At 36.6% G+C, this 17,791-nt stretch overlaps 1 pseudogene; it reads right to left on the bottom strand.

Moving 5' to 3' along the window:
* Positions 1-4,773: 4,773 nt before the first annotated feature.
* Positions 4,774-9,596, bottom strand: LOC113316642 (annotated as a pseudogene).
* Positions 9,597-17,791: the final 8,195 nt, after the last annotated feature.

Raw genomic sequence — 17,791 nt, 5'->3', positions numbered from 1 at the left:
TAATAGAAACCGGAGCTTTGAAAAGAGAGAAATAGTAAAGAGGAAGAGAAGAGAGGATAGATTTTAAGATTGTAAGCTTACCTCCTTTAGACAACGAAATTTTACTCAAATGAGAAAGTCTGACATCAAATTTTGTGAGAACTGGATCCCAAATAGCTTTTGAATTAGCCTTCGCACCTAGAGGCAAACCCAAATAAATAAAAGGCAGCTTATCAGTAATGCATCCAAGCTCCAAAGCCCAAGAAGGTAAATCTTGACAACCACCAATAGAAATAAGTCTAGTTTTTGCTGTATTAATCTTCAAGCCTGCGATCAATTCAAAACACTTCAAGGAAGAGAACAAATTATGGAGTTCATCTCTTGAGTTATTTAGAAAAAAGATTGTGTCATCTGCATAATGTAGATGATTAATCATAATTCCATTATGAACATTTGAAAAACCATTGAACTGACCCATTGCTGCAACTCTATCTAAATATCTTGAGAAACCTTCCATCGCAATGTTGAAAAGCAATGGAGATAACGGATCTCCCTGTCTAACCCCCCTTGAACTACTGAAGTTTCCAAAAGAAGATCCATTAATGATAACAGAGAAAGAGGCTGTTGAGTAACAAAATCTCAACCATTTGCACCATAGATTACCAAAACCCATCTTATGCAACATATTTTCCAGAAAAACCCAACTAACTCTGTCAAAAGCCTTCTCTAAGTCAATTTTGCAGATTAAACCAGGTACACCTGAGCTAAGTCTTGAATCCACCATCTCATTAGCTATAAGTGTTCCATCGATGATTTGTCTCCCCTGAATGTAAGCACACTGAACTGGTGATATAAGTTTATCCATAACCAAACATAATCTATTAGAAAGAACCTTGGATATAATTTTGTAAACACTAGTGAGCAAACAAATAGGCCTACAATCTTTGACAGTTTCAATGCAGTCTCTTTTAGGAACCAAGGAAATAAAAGTAGAATTATGTCTTGTATCTATGCTACCACTTGTACAAAACTCATGTACCACTGCCATCAAATCCTGTTTCAAGAACTTCCAACAATTAAAGAAGAATAAAATTGGGTACCCATCTGGACCAGGTGCTTTGTCATTACCCAAATCCTTTATAGATGAATAAACTTCATCTTCTGTGAAAGTGGCTTCTAGAATAGCATCTTCTGCAGCATTGATTTGATCAAAATGAACATCCTCAAGTTCAGGTCTAATTAACATCTCCTCAGTAAATAAAGATTTGTAAAAGGAAACAATGTGATCCTGCAAAACTGATTTGTCAGAAACCAAAACTCCGTCAATGTATAATTGACTAATTCTATTATACCTCCTTTTTGCAGCAGCAATCCTCATAAAATGAGCAGTATTTCTATCTCCCTCCTTTATCCATTTAGATTTTGATTTAATTCTCCAAGCAGTCTCCTCCATAAGAGTAATTTTTTCAAAATCAGCTGGAAGATGAATCTTAGCTCTGACTTGTTCTTCAGACAAACTTTTATTTTGGGAAATACTATCAATTACCTCAATGTCAGACAAAATATTTTGGAGTTGCGCTGTTGTATGCCCAAATGTGTCTTTGTTCCACACTTTAAGTAATCCTTTCAGTTCTTTTAGCTTTAACCAAAAAATATCACTTGGTGTACCTGCAAAACAAAAAGAGTTCCACCAATTTTCCAGCATTTCAACAAAACCATTTTCCAAAAACCAAAGAGTCTCAAACCTAAAAGGACTTGGACCCCAAGAAGGAAACGAGAGGTCAAGAATAAGAGGAATATGATCTGAAGTTGGTCTAGGTTTAGCAAGTTGAGAAGCTAAAGGAAATTTGAGTTCAAAAGAAGGAGAGAGCAAGAATCTGTCCAATCTACACATGACAGGGTTAGATTGGTTGTTGGACCAAGTGTATCTGGCACCTTTAAGCGGAAGATTAACGAGTTCATGTTGAGCAATGAAACTAGAAAAACTCTTCATGCTCTTTGTAACTTTGGAACTGTTTTTTTTCTCATCACAACTGAGAACAGTGTTAAAATCCCCTCCAATACACCAGGGAAGATCCCAAAAACTGTAAACATTATCCAGTTCCTCCCAAAAACTATCTCTCTCATGAGGTTTATTAGGACCATACACATTGGTTAGGATCCATTGAAAACCATCATCTTTGTTTGAACAAGAAATAGGGAGAGTAAATTCACCAACCAAGGAGTCATGAACATCCAGAATATCCTTATTCCATAAAATAATCATTCCTCCTGAACTGCCAGCAGATTGTTGGAAAGTCCAACCAAAGTTATTATTTCCACATATTTTTTGAATATCAAAATTTGTGCAATACATCATCTTAGTCTCTTCAAGAATGATGATAGAAGCCTTATAAAGATTGATAACTTTCTTCACAATAGTTCTTCTCTGTCTTGAACACAACCCTCTGACATTCCAAGATAGAATTTGCATATTCATTTGGATACTGCTGATCCCACAACTCTTCTTTTTGACTTGACAAAAGAACCCACAGACGATGGTGCCACTCCTAGAAGTTTCAATTCCGATAGCAACTTCTTAGGAATAACACCATTTGACACCAAAGGAGAAGTGGCATCATCAGATTCTTCATTTCTTACAGACTCAAATCCAGGAGGATAAGTAGGAGTAGGTGAAGAGCTGTTGTCCTCTATTATTTCTTCAATATCAACAATGAACGTATCCTGAAGACCTAAGAGAGGAGTAGCTCTTTCTTTTGATTCTCTAATTGCTAGTTCCATATTGGAAGTTTTACAGCAAAAAGTTTGTACTGCAAAATTCTTTCGAATACAATCTGTTTCCTTTGAAAGATGCATATCATTTTTCTTAAACACTGGACCCTTGGCTACGACCATATTGAGGAAGTATTTCTTGGAGTGGTTTGGCATGCAGTCTAGCTTAATGCCTAAATTACAACCATACAGGAAAAGTCTATTAACTTCCGCAATAACCCATGGTGGTATTACAATAGTAGGTTTATGTAGGCTGTACATTGGTTTTGGATTAGGACTGGGTAAAAGAGGTGGTAAAGTGGAGGTTGATTAAGAAAGAGGTGATATTGGATTAGGACTGGGTAAAAGAGGTGGTAAAGTGGAGGTTGTTTTAAAAAGAGAGAGGATATTTAAGGTTGGTGTTAAAGATACCGGGATGGGGGGATGATAATATTTTATGAATGATAGAATGGATTCCATAGTACAAGTTTTGGTGAGGGCGCTTGATAATGATGGAGGTGAACTCTCCTCGATAGAGAGATGGAAAGCTGGCTTTGATGGTATTGACAGAGCATCAATATCCATATCTATCACCGTATCACTGTTTACAGGAAAAGTAGAGATATTAGGGTTGATGAATGAGGTTTGGGTTGGGTTGACTTTAGATAACTGGAATGGGGTTTGGGTTGTGAGTTTGGGTTGGGTTCGGGTATTTTTAACTGGCTGGTAGATGATATCCACTCGGAGAACTGTTGCATGTAACCTCTTTTTTCTTTTACCGATCCGCTTTTTTTTCTTACCATGATGAGCAGATTTACTTAGATTCAAATTCAAATTCAGATTTTGAAATTTCCCCGTAACAGAAGCCGCTAGAATTTCTTCTGGGCAAATTTTCTGGCGCTTCTTACTCCTCCAATTACGTGATGTTGGTGGACGTTTGACCTTGACCTTGACATGATGATCATGATTATCTAATGATCTTGAGATTGTATTCGCTTTTTTGTTTTTGATGATGCTAACCACCGTGATGAAAGCTGTGTAAATCCCTTGACTGGTGTGTATCTTCACGGATCTTGGTATAAAATTAATGCCATACCTGTTTCTGATCTTCATCTTCATAGAAGTTAAATCTACAAGACTTAGGGTTGTAGGATCAATACACAAGACCTCTCCACATATTTTTCCCACCGCATGCATAATGTCTGATGACCAAAACTGGAACGGGATACCATGAACTTCAATCATAAAATCAGTTTCTATATCATCTGTATTTGAGGCCCAACAATCTAAAACCCCAACTTGCCACAAATACAACTTTGTATTCATTGGTAGAAGAAACATAACCAAAGCTTCTCTTCCCATAATTAACCGCAAGATCAATGTCACAGCAATTTGCTTTAAATTCTGGAAGTATAACATATTCTCTTGTGATGGGGTTACAAATACAAAAAGATGGGATATTAGAAAGAGAGACCAAATTAGAAAGACAGATCAAACCATTATATGAAGCAACAATCCTAAAATTCTCAAACGGAAGGGTTAAATTAATCCTTGTAATTCTCTTAATGGTTTTTTTTTTTTTGATTCATGATTCTCATCATAATCAAAATAGAAAAAACTACCATCCCTAGTCAAACCAACAAAGCCCAACTCACTAGAATCAACAGCATGATGATTAAAATGACTTAAGTGCATCTTGTGGAATAGTGGACGATGAGAAATAATACTTCTCCAAGTTTTGCAAACCAATTTGCATTCAAGAACCGATTCGGCTGGTATACGACTTAATATGTCTAATATTATATCCGATAGGAGATTGTTGATATAATCCATCATAACCCTTTTCATATGAACACTTTGGCGATACAAAGGAAACCAATTTGTCCAGGTTCTCTTCATACTTGAAACTGTGATAAGAAATTAATCTTAGGGTTCTTTCACCTGTGAGAATTGAACAAACTTGATAAACTAAAACATGAAAAAGAAAAGTAAGAAATACAAGAAACAGGCGGCTAAATGTTATAAGCCCAAAATTTTTGTTCATTATGACAGACACTTATCTCGAGATGACATTTGGTGGAACCCATTTGATTTCCTTGGGGTTGCAACACGCATTGGCCTACTAGAACAATAAACACCGTCCCTGTCTGTGATTGCCCGAATCCTCTCTTTAGCATCACCGAATCTAACAAAACCGTAACCTTTAGAGTTTCCAGTATTTGCATCTATCACCACTTTTGCTCCTCTAACAGACGGGTATTTACTTGCAAAAGTTCCTTGCAATAATGTATCTATAACATCAGAAGCCAAATTTCCTACAAATATAGAACAGGCTGAACTGTTGGTTAAACTTCAACATAGAAGTCACTAACAAGCTGGTTAGGACAAGATTAGGAAATTGATGTAATCCTAAGGGAATTAGAAGTCATCTAGTTCTAAGAAAAGGAAAGACATGTAATAAGGTAATAGGACTAGGAAAAGGAATTCATAGTTCTATATATATGATCACCAAAGTTGTGGTTGATCATACGAGCAAGATTAGAGCTTGTGTTTAGTTTTGAGAGATTTTCTAAACATCAATAAAGAGAGTTGTCTTTATATAAGCTAAGTTTCATCTTGAAGTTGCCATTAATTGGTATCAGAGCTTGTTTCCGAGCCATGGAAAACGAAACCACCATTGTGGGTGCAAAACAGTTCACGCCACCATCAATACAAGTTCCAATCCTCAACGCCACAAAATACACATTATGGGCCATGAGAATGAAGGTACTGATTAAAATCTACAAAGTTTGGGAAACAATTGATCCTGGTACATTGGACCCAGACAAAAACAATGTTTCCATTGGATTACTCTTTCATAGCTTCCCTCGAACAAGTCACTTGGACAATCCATTGATGAAGATAAACTGGTAAAGAAGTTTCTCAATAGTTTACCAAGATCCAAGTATAGTCATATCATAGCTTCCCTCGAACAAGTCTTAGATTTAAAGAAGACTAGCTATGAAGATATAATTGGAAGATTGAAAGCATATGAAGAGAGAATCCTTGATGAAGAAAACAATGGAGAAACTCAAGGACAACTCTTGTACACAAACTCTTACCAACAAAACTCTGCGACAAGAGGAAGAGGTCGTGGAATAGGTGGTAGAGGAAACAGAGGACGAGGAAGGGGAGGAAGGTTTAACTCACAAGATAAAACAAAAAGTCAGAATGATCAAAACCAAGGGAAAGAAAAGAAGGATAGATCAAACATTATTTGTTACAGATGTGATAAACCAGGACACTTCTCCTCTGTATGCCCTGAAAGAATACAAAAGATGGAAGAAACAAACAAGAATGAAACAAGGGAAGCAGATACAGCTCTTTTCATGCACGAAGTTGTATTCTTAAACGAAGGGAAACTAATACCAAAGAACTACGAATCAAAGGATGGAGAAGAAGGAATCTGGTATTTAGATAATGGAGCCAGCAATCACATGACTGGTAAGAGACACTACTTTTCTGAACTCAATAAGAAAATCAAAGGACAAGTGAAGTTTGGGGATGGATCTTCTGTAGAAATTGAAGGGAAATGATCAATTCTATTCCAGAGCAAGACCAGAGAACAGAAGCTTGTCACAAACATCTACTTCATCCCAAACTTACAAAGCAACATTCTAAGTTTAGGACAAGCTACAGAAGTGGATGTGATGTTAGAATGCGACAAGATTATCTAACAGTTCATGACCCAAGTGGAAGACTTTTAGTTAGAGTCTCACGCTCACAGAATAGACTCTACAAGATAAGTCTCATGATTGGAAGGACATTATGTCTGACTATGAGACTGGAAGATCAGACATGGAAGTGGCACGCAAGGTTAGGACACATAAGCTTTATAACTTTAAAGGAAATATCTCAGAACAAGATGGTTCGAGGACTACCACAGATAAAAGATGAAGCAAAAATATGTGAATCATGTTTAGTTGGGAAACAAACTCGTCAAGGTTTCCCAAAAGCAACAACATTCAGAGCCTCAAAGCCATTAGAGCTTCTTCATGCTGATTTATGTGGTCCTATTACACCACAAACCCTTGCAAATAACAAATACATATTTTTTATTATAGATGACTTCTCAAGATATATGTGGTCTATTCTTATGAAAGAAAAGAGTGAAGCATTTGACAGATTCAAAGCTTTCAGAAATATGATAGAAAAAGAGTTAAAAGAGGAGGTCAAAATGCTTAGAACTGATAGAGGAGGAGATTTCACTTCCTTAGAGTTCAGCAAGTTTTGTGAGTCAAATGGAATCAAAAGGAAACTCACAGCACCATATACACCACAACAAAACGGAGTGGTGGAGAGGAGAAACAGGACTCTAATGGAGATGACAAGAAGTTCTTTAAAGGATATGCAGGTACCTAATTATCTATGGGGAGAAGCTGTACGACACTCCACATACCTAATAAACAGGATACCTACGAAAGCTCTGAAAGACATGACTCCATATGAAAGTTTGCGAAAGAGAAAACCAAACATAGATCATTTAAGAGTGTTCGGTTGCAAAGCATACGCAAAAGTTGATTCTGCAACTCTTAAGAAACTGGATGATCGATCTCATACTCTTGTGCATCTAGGAATTGATCCTGGATCCAAATATTACAGATTATTCAATCCAACAACGAAAAGAGTAACAGTGAGTCGAGATGTGGTATTCGATGAAAAAAGAAAACTGGAACTGGAAAGAAACTAATGATGGACCAAGTAGGGATCCAGGAATGTTTCACATGAGATGGGGTCAAGTAATTGATGAAGGCGAAGGACCCATAATCATCAATACCAATGGAAACAATGATGTTAATCAAGAAGAAGAAGAGAATAATGAAAACACTGAGAATAACGAAGAAGTAGAAGAAGAAGAAGAAGAATAAGAAGAAGAAGAAGAAGAAGAAGAAGAAGAAGAAGAAGAAGAGATTGATGAAATAACTCAACCCATTCCACTGCGAAAATCAACAAGACAGATACAAAAGCCACAATATCTGGAGGATTATGTTATTCAAGCTGCAGAAGAATGTGAGATTATGCTACTTTCTGTTAATGATGAACCAAGGAATTTTAAGGAAGCAAAGGTCTCGACTAAATGGACACAAGCATGTAGAGAAGAAATTATTTCAATCAACAGAAACAAGACTTGGTTTCTAGTTGATAAGCCAGATGGGATTCAGATTAAACAAGAAGCTTATGCAAGGAGAATTCTGAAAGAAGCGGGACTTGAAACTTGTAATCCAACTAAGATACCAATGGAGTTTGGACTTAAAGTTTCAAAGGCACAAGAAAAAGCTGAGATTGATCCAACGAGTTATAGAAGAAATGTTGGATGCCTTAGATACTTGTTACACACAAGACCAGACTTGGCTTTCTCTTTGGGAGTAGCAAGCCGTTATATGCCGAGTCCACGCAAGTCTCATGGTGATGTAATAAAGCAGATATTGAGATGTCTAAGAGGAAAAAGCATCTATGGATTGAAGTATGGTCGAGGAGGATCAAAAGGAATTGTTGGGTATAGTGACAGCAGTCATAATATTGACCAAGATGATGGAAAAAGCACAACTGGTCATATATTTTATCTAGATGAAGCACCTATTACATGGTGTTCACAGAAGCAAGACACTGTAGCCCTCTCATCCTGTGAAGCTGAGTTTATGGCTGCAACAGAAGCAGCTAAACAATCAATATGGCTTCAAGAAATGTTGGGTGAAATCAAAGGAAGAGAACCTGAAAAAGTTCTCATCAAGATTGATAATAAGTCTGCAATTGCACTCACTAAAAATACACTGTTTCATGGTAAGACAAAACACATTCAGAAAAGGTATCATTTCATACGAGAATGTATAGAGAAGGAGATCATCAACGTTGAACACATACCAGGAACTGAGCAGAAAGCAGATATATTGACAAAGGCATTAGCTCGGATCAAGTTTGAAGAAATGAGACAATTGATTGGAGTACAAGATATGTCACGGGTAAGGTTGAACCTTAACAGGGAGAATGTTGGTTAAAATTCAACATAGAAGTCACTAACAAGCTGGTTAGGACAAGATTAGGAAATTGATGTAATCCCAAGGGAATTAGAAGTCATCTAGTTCTAAGAAAAGGAAAGACATGTAACAAGGTAATAGGACTAGGAAAACGAATTCATAGTTCTATATATATATGATCACCAAAGTTGTGGTTGATAATACGAGCAAGATTAGAGCTTGTGTTTAGTTTTGAGAGATTTTCTAAACATCAATAAAGAGAGTTGTCTTTATATAAGCTAAGTTTCATCTTGCAGTTGCCATTATGAACAACGCCTATCTCCTATTACAAATGAGGCCCAGTTTAGACTAAAAGGTTTTCTGCATATGGCATTGCAGAGCTATTGTAGGTCTGCAAAACTTCCTAAGCTGCTTCACGTGTACAGAACTCAACAAAACCATATCCTTTAGACTGACCGGTTTGCTTACTCCGAATGACCTTAGTAGACACGACCTACATATTTCATAAAATTAATTATCAAAAAGAGATTCAATAAACCAATAATAACTGTCTGTAGCAGAGAAACAAAAAGATACAAAGAGTTATAGAAAGAAAGAAACCTCTCCGGCATGAGCAAAGCAGCTATGAAGATAATTCTCATCCATCCAATAATGAAGTTGACCAACCCAGATTGTTCTATTTTCTTCTGAAGATCCTTGATGTGATTGTTGTTGATAATATAATATTGATGGATGAAGAAAAAATCTTTGAGGTTGAAGTGGTATCCGATGATAATATGGTTGTTGCATCACCATTGTGTCAGCCGGATATTGCATAGCCATCCATTGTTGCTGCTGCTGTTGATGCATCATACTTAAACGTAATCTTATTAGTATTCTTTAAACCTAATACTATTGCTAGTGTTTGCAACAATAAAGCTTTGGGTTTTAACTTGAAAATAATATGAATCTCGAAAAACTAAAAAAGTAAGATATATGCAATACATGTATTACCAAATATATAAGATAACCTAAGATACAAGTAACTATCTAATATACAGCCACATCCAAAGCATTTGAATGGGGTTTAGGGTTTCATATGTTTTGGAGGAGCAAAAACAAAACCAACAACATCGGGTCATGCCTCATGCCCTTAAGCGCGCAACAGTTAATGTGGCACGTCAATTAAAAATGACGGCCAATCGTTTCACGGGAGTACTTGAGACTTATATGAACTAATGATTGTAAGGTAGGTTCCAAATTGTACTTCCCTTAGATAGCCATATTGATTAAACAAGAAAAAAGAAAAGGTTAAAAACCCAGAAAAAGAAATGAGTCTAGACCTACAAAGGTTAGTAGTTTCTTCCTTAATTCTTCGGTTACAACTTTAAGGAAAAAAATGGAGAGACAAAAATGCACCTCAAGGACAACACTTGGGTCGCCAATCTTTGAACAGCTTTTGTAGCCTCACCAGTAAGAAACTGGAGTGTTGAAAGGAACCCTTCTTCTTCGGCTGTACAAAAAAATGACCTAGAATCCTCAACTGTATCGACAAACAAGATTCGTGCCCTGTAAAATTAGTTCATACGCTCCCCACTCTAACTGCAGAAAGATATATACAAAAGAAATAAGAAACCCAAGGCTTCTATCTATAACTTTTTGCTCCTACTTTAAAGCCACAGAGAAGAATAGATGAATTTTAAAGAGACTTACTGGTCCAAGATATTTGATGCAATTATTTTGCAAATCATTAAGGGACGGAGCTAAGTGTAGTTCAGGGCCCGCCCCCCTGTTTCTTGTTAATTCATTAGAAATCCTTTGGAATTTGTATTATTTAGAAGAAAATTTTCTTAATTAGCCCCTCTTGAACTTATGTTTTGGTTAATTAGCCTCCCCTGTAAAATATTTCTGGCTCCGTCCCATTTGTCATTTCCTGGCATAGTTCATGGTAAACTTCTTTGCGATTTCCAACACCCAACCTTCAAAATTTCTGAAGAAGAAATTATGAGGGAAACATAAAGGAAGTAAATTACTAGGAGACAGAGCATTAAAAAAGTATCCACCAGTACAAGAATGGTTGGCTCCCACTTTCAAACTCCACATCATAGTAGAAATGTTGTGTACTTTACCTTGGCATGCTCGTCCTTGCCCGTACCCGTAGTGAAATAGCTGTTTCGGGTTTTCCATTGTTGAAGAAAGACACTGAACTCCGCTTGAGAATGGTTAAGTCCAACTCTCCACCTATAATATCTGAGAGGAAACCAAATAACATCAGCATAAAAAAAAACGTAAAATGCAAAACTAGCATCCGAAAAAAGAAAATAGATTACGAAATAATGATGTTAAATGCTTACTAAAACAACTCCACCACAGATGCACAATCTGCAAGATTTATCTGGGTCAGACGACTCTTATAAGTTTTCTAAAGCTCTACCCAAGCAGCATCAATTATAAGCTTGGGACCTTTTGGTGCAATACGCGAGTTTTGCTCTTTGCTCGAAGTAGTGGAATATTATAAATTTGTACTATCAGGATTTCAATTTATCAGTTTCCATGTTTTTGAAGCTCAATGACTCTTCATAGATCACCATATGGGATATTCACTGGACTTCAAAGAAGTTCATGAAGATTTCAATTTTCCAAACATGTTTTGTAGGGTTCGATGAAGATGGAATTGAATTCTGCTTGATGATCCTTACTGGAAGAGAAATATTCCTTAAGCAATTGCAAATGCTTAACCGCGCCACTAATTTTGTGTCTAGTCACAGTGGTTACTACTGTAACAGCAGAATAAAGCAAGGCGCTACAATTGCTGCAACCTTTTCATGAAATAGTGTTAGTAATTCTGTATGAAATTAGGCTACTTCTTAGCAAATTATAGATACAAATTTAGCTGCTGGCTAGACAAATAAATACAATCTTTGTACAAGGAACAAGCCGCATGAACACCACTTGTTGGTCAAACACACACTTAGGACTTTCATACATATCAGACTACTGAACTAGCCACAGAAATTTAAGACGTGAAGAAAACATCTGCAGTATTCTAAAGTCGTCGATCTAGGACCAAGAATGTGCAACATTTGCATTTCCACAACTAAGATGGCCTAACATGACCTGCACCAACCTGTTCTACGTTGTTCTCATCACTAGCCACACTAAATTGGACCGGGGCTATAAAGACGCAATATAAAAATAAAAAACAAAGGTCACTAGTTATCCAGTTTCAAAATGAAAAACTCTAATGTCTATACAAAAAGAAATTATATAACTTCCAAAACTCAACTGAGTATAGCGGTTTATAAGAATAGGTATTCAGGGGTCGCATACTGTTGGAACTGCTTGAAAGGAAAATCACGGATTCTTGTTTCCACAATCTCAACTGACTACATTGTTTTTGTATCTCCTTCTCCTAATTCTTTCAACGAAACTAAGGTGTTCTTGTGAGGGGATACTTGACAAATGCAATCTTTAAACTTCACAAGCCTTTTCGAGGTGGAATTTTTTGTGTCGTAAATGTTGAGAGAGTTGTGGTCGTAAGTCAAAACACCACCACTCTTCACAACAACTAATGGATAGCTATCGTCAACCCTAAACTCTTTATTCCAAATGAATGAATGATGTTCTTCCTCTGCCTTTTTCATGTCATGGTTATCATTCTTCTTTCTTAATTGACATATGTCGTTAAATTTGTTATCCTTTTTGTCATCTAAACGAATAGCAAAATACAAAAACCCATTCAAAACCCATATTCTATTATCACGCCAGTAACCGTCTTTTGGCGAAGGAGGTGGTGAAAGTTTTTCACAAAACTTTTCCTCAGCCAGATCAAACGTAATGATCATTTCTAATTTAGAGTCTATCCAATAAAAAACACTATTGGCAAAGACACCATCATCATCCCAATTACAGATACTAAACAATTGAGGATTGAAATTTCCAAGGTTTCTCCATCCATTGCCAGAGCCTAGAGTGTACATGTAGACTTTTGCATGGGTCTTCGACTCATATACCCCTACAGCTTTGTACTCATTGGTAGAAGAAACAAAACCGATGGCAAAGCTCACTCCAAACTTATGCCAATCAATGCAACAATCTCTTTTGAGATCTGGAAGTATAAGATATTCTCTAGTAATGGGGTTACAGATACATAAAGATGAGCCTTCGGCAAGACAGATCAAACCATCAAGCGAACCAACAAACCTAAAATTCTCAAACGGAAGGGTACTTAAATTAATCCTTCTAATTCTCTGAATGGGGTTTGATGATTCATGATTCTCATCATATTCAAAATAGCAAAACTTTTCATCGTAACTAAAAGAAACAAAACCTAGCTTACCAGAATCAGCAGCAGAATGATTAAGATTATGAAAGTGCAACTTGGATAATAATGGATGACGAATAAGACTTCCCCAATTTGTGCAAACTAATTTGCATTCAAGAACTGATTCAGTTGGAATTCAGACGTAATATCTCTAGTGTAATCTCCACAGGAAGAAACTTGAAATAATCCATCAAAACTTCTTTTAACGAAAACACTTCGGGGATTGAGAGAGAGAGAGACAACTAAATATCTATTAGGGTTTTAGTAATCCGGACGGAATTTGAGCGTATTCGGGCTGGTGGAAAGAAAGAGTGTTGTATGAAGTTTGGGCACGAAGACGACCTAGGTTTTGGGTACGAGGTACAATATTACATAAAGCCGACTTGACGTAATGACGTGACTTTTATTCTGAGTTACTTGACAAAATTAGGTCACCGCGTGGTAAATTTGTGGAAAAGTTTATGTCTAGAGTCCAGAGTCAGACTACACTTCTAAATACTGGCAGAGAAGAAACTAGCTGCACACTTCCCAAAATAGGATTCCTTCTAGTTAAGCATCACCGCTTTTAACGCTGCTGCATCAAGTGGCTTTCGCAGTCACACTCTTTATAGGATTATGGACTAGGACAAAGAAGCATGCTAGCTGGCTAGCTGCTGTGAATTAGCAGAGCTAGCTAGAATGGTCAAGATTTCAGTGTGTTTGCCATGCGCTAACCTGTTCTATGTAAGTCATCACTAGCCACATTAACTAAATAATGAAGAAGGAAGGAACCCACATTTGATCAAATCATCTTTATACAAAATTGCAGTACATTACACATGGTTAATTGATAGCTGTTTTACAAGAAAAAATTGTTTAAATCTCAGAAAGAAAATAAATCTAGGTGAAAAAAAAAAAGATGAGCAGGATCAAGCAAGTCCTGCATGAATGAATGCTGGGTCCCTTCATCTCTTTTGGTTGTCACTTGGGAAAATAATGAACAGGAAAAAGTTTTTTTTATGTTGCAATATGAATTCTAGTTATTTGGTGTAGGTGTGGAGACCCTGGGACTAGGGACTCCCATCCCGTGTAAGCAAGTCCAGGAGAAAGTCAGATTTTGGGGCTTACTAGTCAGGTGCACGGGATTGAACCGTTTTCCAGATGGTCCCAAACTATGGAAAACATTAGACCACTCAGTTTAGATTTTAGAGCAGCAACAACGTTTTGGTTACCGAAAGTTCTAGTCATTTTTTCAGTTGTCATTTCGTAAATGTTTCCTTTTCAGAGGGTTATTAATTACTTTGTTGTATCTCCAATAGCAAGCTGCAATAGGGATATTCTGATGGTTATGCTCAAGAACAAGCACACTAATCCGCCATTTATTATCAGGTTCCAATCGCGCTGTCAGTTTAACCTTGCACCCAGTTTTGATCGGCGGATTGAGAACTACTGAAGCATCTGTAACTCTTTTATTCTTACCTTCCCGAATACAAGTAAAAGTTACATGTCTTAATTGTCCGTTATCCTTCTTTGACGACCGTTTTTTACATGGAAATCCCATCCGTTTAGCATAACGTCGATAACATTCATAAATTTCTTCTACTGTATCGAATTCCATCCCAATTTTGGGCATTGCTACCTCACCTTCTTCATCATCATCCACAACTTCAATGATTTCCTTTCCACTTTATCACCTTTATCAGAATGGTTTTTGTTTACGGAGTTGCAGAGCGTTTGGGTTTAGGGGGGTGTTTCTGAGCTTTTAGTTGGGGGGCAGCTGACCCCCTTTTTGTTTTGTCAAAAAGTAGATCTATTGCTACACTCTCGTTACACCAGTTCAATTTGATGGCGCAAAATTTCTATAAGGTTGGTCGATGAGCTGTCCGGCTACGATGGGAATGGGCCGCATATTCCAATTATGCGCCCACATTTCTCTAGAACGATTTTTTTAGGGACCATAATTTTTTTTAAGGGGACCATGGTTTTATTAGACCACCTTCCCTATAGTTATAAGGGGGTGTCATAAAGTATTGAAATGACTAACCTATCCTTAACCTAATTTAATTTAAAAGCAACCCAATAACCACCTATATATATATATAACCACCACCTCCTCCCACCACCACCTCCCACCATCGCCGATTACCACCACCACCTCCTCCGATTATCACCACCACCAACCACCGCCGCCCACCACCGCCGATTACCACCACCACCACCTCCGATTATCACCACCACCAACCACCGATTACCACCACCACCTCCTATTACTACCACCACCACTATATATATATAGCTTAATTTAAAACATTAACAAAGATATTCTCACAAACCCATTACTTGTCATTCGTTTTTGGTTGAATAAATGAGAAGTAATCATTAAAATGAGTTGAAAATGGAAGTTGCAGAGAGGCTTAATGGAGGGTTTTTTCAGAGAAAAGTTCTGTTATCACGAATTAAATTTTTCTTAATCGAACTCCTTGTGTTTGAACAACACAAGTCCATAAGTTCGGTTCCTTCACAAAACAAGGATATCACCGAACTTTAGTTTACGAAAATAATGAGAAGTCCACAAGTTCGGTTCGTTCGCAAAAATGTTAAGTTTTCTTTGTGACCGAAGTCTACCTTTGAAACTTCGTAACCGAACTCTACCTAATTCGCCAAGAAATAAATTTTGTAGTAACCGAACGTTTGCCTAATTGCACATATGCATATATAAGCCCAGTTCGGTTGACTCGCAAAATATGTTGAAGTTTGCGAACCAACCGAACTTCTAACACTAGGTTACTTTTAACCTGCAGTTTGGTTGGGAACTTGGTTGCGTTGAAGTTTGCGAACTAACCGAACACACAAAAGGTACCCAAATAAATTGTTAAGTTCAAAGTTCGGTTACCTACCATTTTATCCTAGGTAACCGAACATTACACTGTACGACCAAAACCTCCATTAACGAGCGAGTTCGGTAACCTGCGTGTTTGGAAAACGTAACCAAACTACACTTTCAGGTGTGTTCTGTTACATGTTCTTGACATATGGTAACCGAACTGGCCCAAATCTACATAAAAAATTTCATTTATTTTGAAAGTTTGGAGCAATTCAACCAACATTATCTAAGTTTGAAGCATACCTGGGTACCCAAATACCCTTCCTCCGGTTGTGCTTGGTAAAATCCATCATTTTTCATGTTTTTCTTCTTCATCTTCTCTAACTTTACTCTCTCAATAATTCTACTTCTTTAAAAAAAAAACCATCTGATTTTTTAATCTCATTAATTATCTTTAACTTAATCATCTCACTAATCATTACACTAACTATTATTAACACTAATTAATCATCACCCAAAATTAATCAGGAGGGTAATTTAGGTATTAATATAAATATCTAGATAAGTGGTGACCTAGATTTATTTCTAATGTCTTTACCCAAAATAAAACCATAGTTCCCCAAAGAAAACCATGGTCCCCAAAAAATCGTTCATTTCTCTAGGCGACATGTGATCTCCCCAACAAGCATTAAATATGTAAAACGGTTTTGCAAACTAAAACTTAACTAATTCTTCGTCAATTACTATATAGCCCTTGTTTACCTAAATTACAACTGAACCTATTTATGTTCTTTTATTTTGCTGCTCTGCTAATTTACTTGAGTCTTTGTGCTTCTTTACAAAAAAAATTTCTCTTAATCTTCTTTCTCCTTTAGGGAAAAATAAATAAATCTTGACATTTCTTTTTGCTAAATAAGATTACATTTCTAAAAATAACTTTTCTTTCACATCTTAGCACACCTCTGGAGAAAGAATGACGACACATCAGTTAGCTAGTCCTTTTACTTTCAAGTTTAAGTGTTCACCTAAATCACCTTCACATTTGTCAGGTTTACAAAGTGATCCTCAAGGAAGTTAATAAATTCTCTGAGATTCTATTTAGTAGGGTGATAATGGATATTAGCCGCTGGATGACGGAGATACATACAACCTTTGTACAAAAACAAGTTTTTATGCCGCATTAGGAACAGTTGGGGCTTTCAATTGCAGTTACGAATTCCATACATATGAGAGAAATTGACAAGCCACAAAAATTTTAGACTTGAAGCAACTGTGGGTAGACAAAGTTGGAACTAAGACAAAGAAGTATGCGGCCGTTGAATTTCCAAAACTAGCGTGGTCTATGTTCTAGCCATCACTAACCCCATTTATCCAAAATAGAACTATACAGCAGTCTGAAAGGAAAATTATAGTGCAGTTTACCATAAAACTACCAATTTCTGTAAATTTATAATAGTAACTAAAACATTAGCATAAGCAGTATCAAAACAGTAGATGAAAATGCAAAAAAACTATAAATTTGGATCCCTAAAATATTCAATCGGATAATATTAAGATGTAATTCTACTATTGGAAAAGCTCGCAATTTCTTTGATTTTGCCCACATATATTTATTCAACTCCATGTATAAACGAAATAAGTCACTAACATAGACATCACATCTTCCATTGACATAGAACGAGTCATTAACAAAATGCACAATCAACAAAGCAATATACCTCAACCCAATATAGAAAAACGTAATACAGTTGGACTGATGATATAAAGATAGAATCAAAGTAACTCACTAAGACAATGCCAGAGCATTAGGTTCACAAAAATTGTTACTAGTTATCCAATTTCAAAATGAAAATCTCAAAAGTCTATAGAATTATATGAATATTACCAGTTTATAATTATTTATTCAGGGTTCGCATCTTCTATATTTGCTTGAGAGACTAC

The sequence above is a fragment of the Papaver somniferum genome, chromosome 10, assembly GCF_003573695.1.
Source record: "Papaver somniferum cultivar HN1 chromosome 10, ASM357369v1, whole genome shotgun sequence".
Taxonomy (NCBI): Eukaryota; Viridiplantae; Streptophyta; class Magnoliopsida; order Ranunculales; family Papaveraceae; genus Papaver; species Papaver somniferum.
This window is presented reverse-complemented; position numbering and strand designations above follow the sequence as displayed.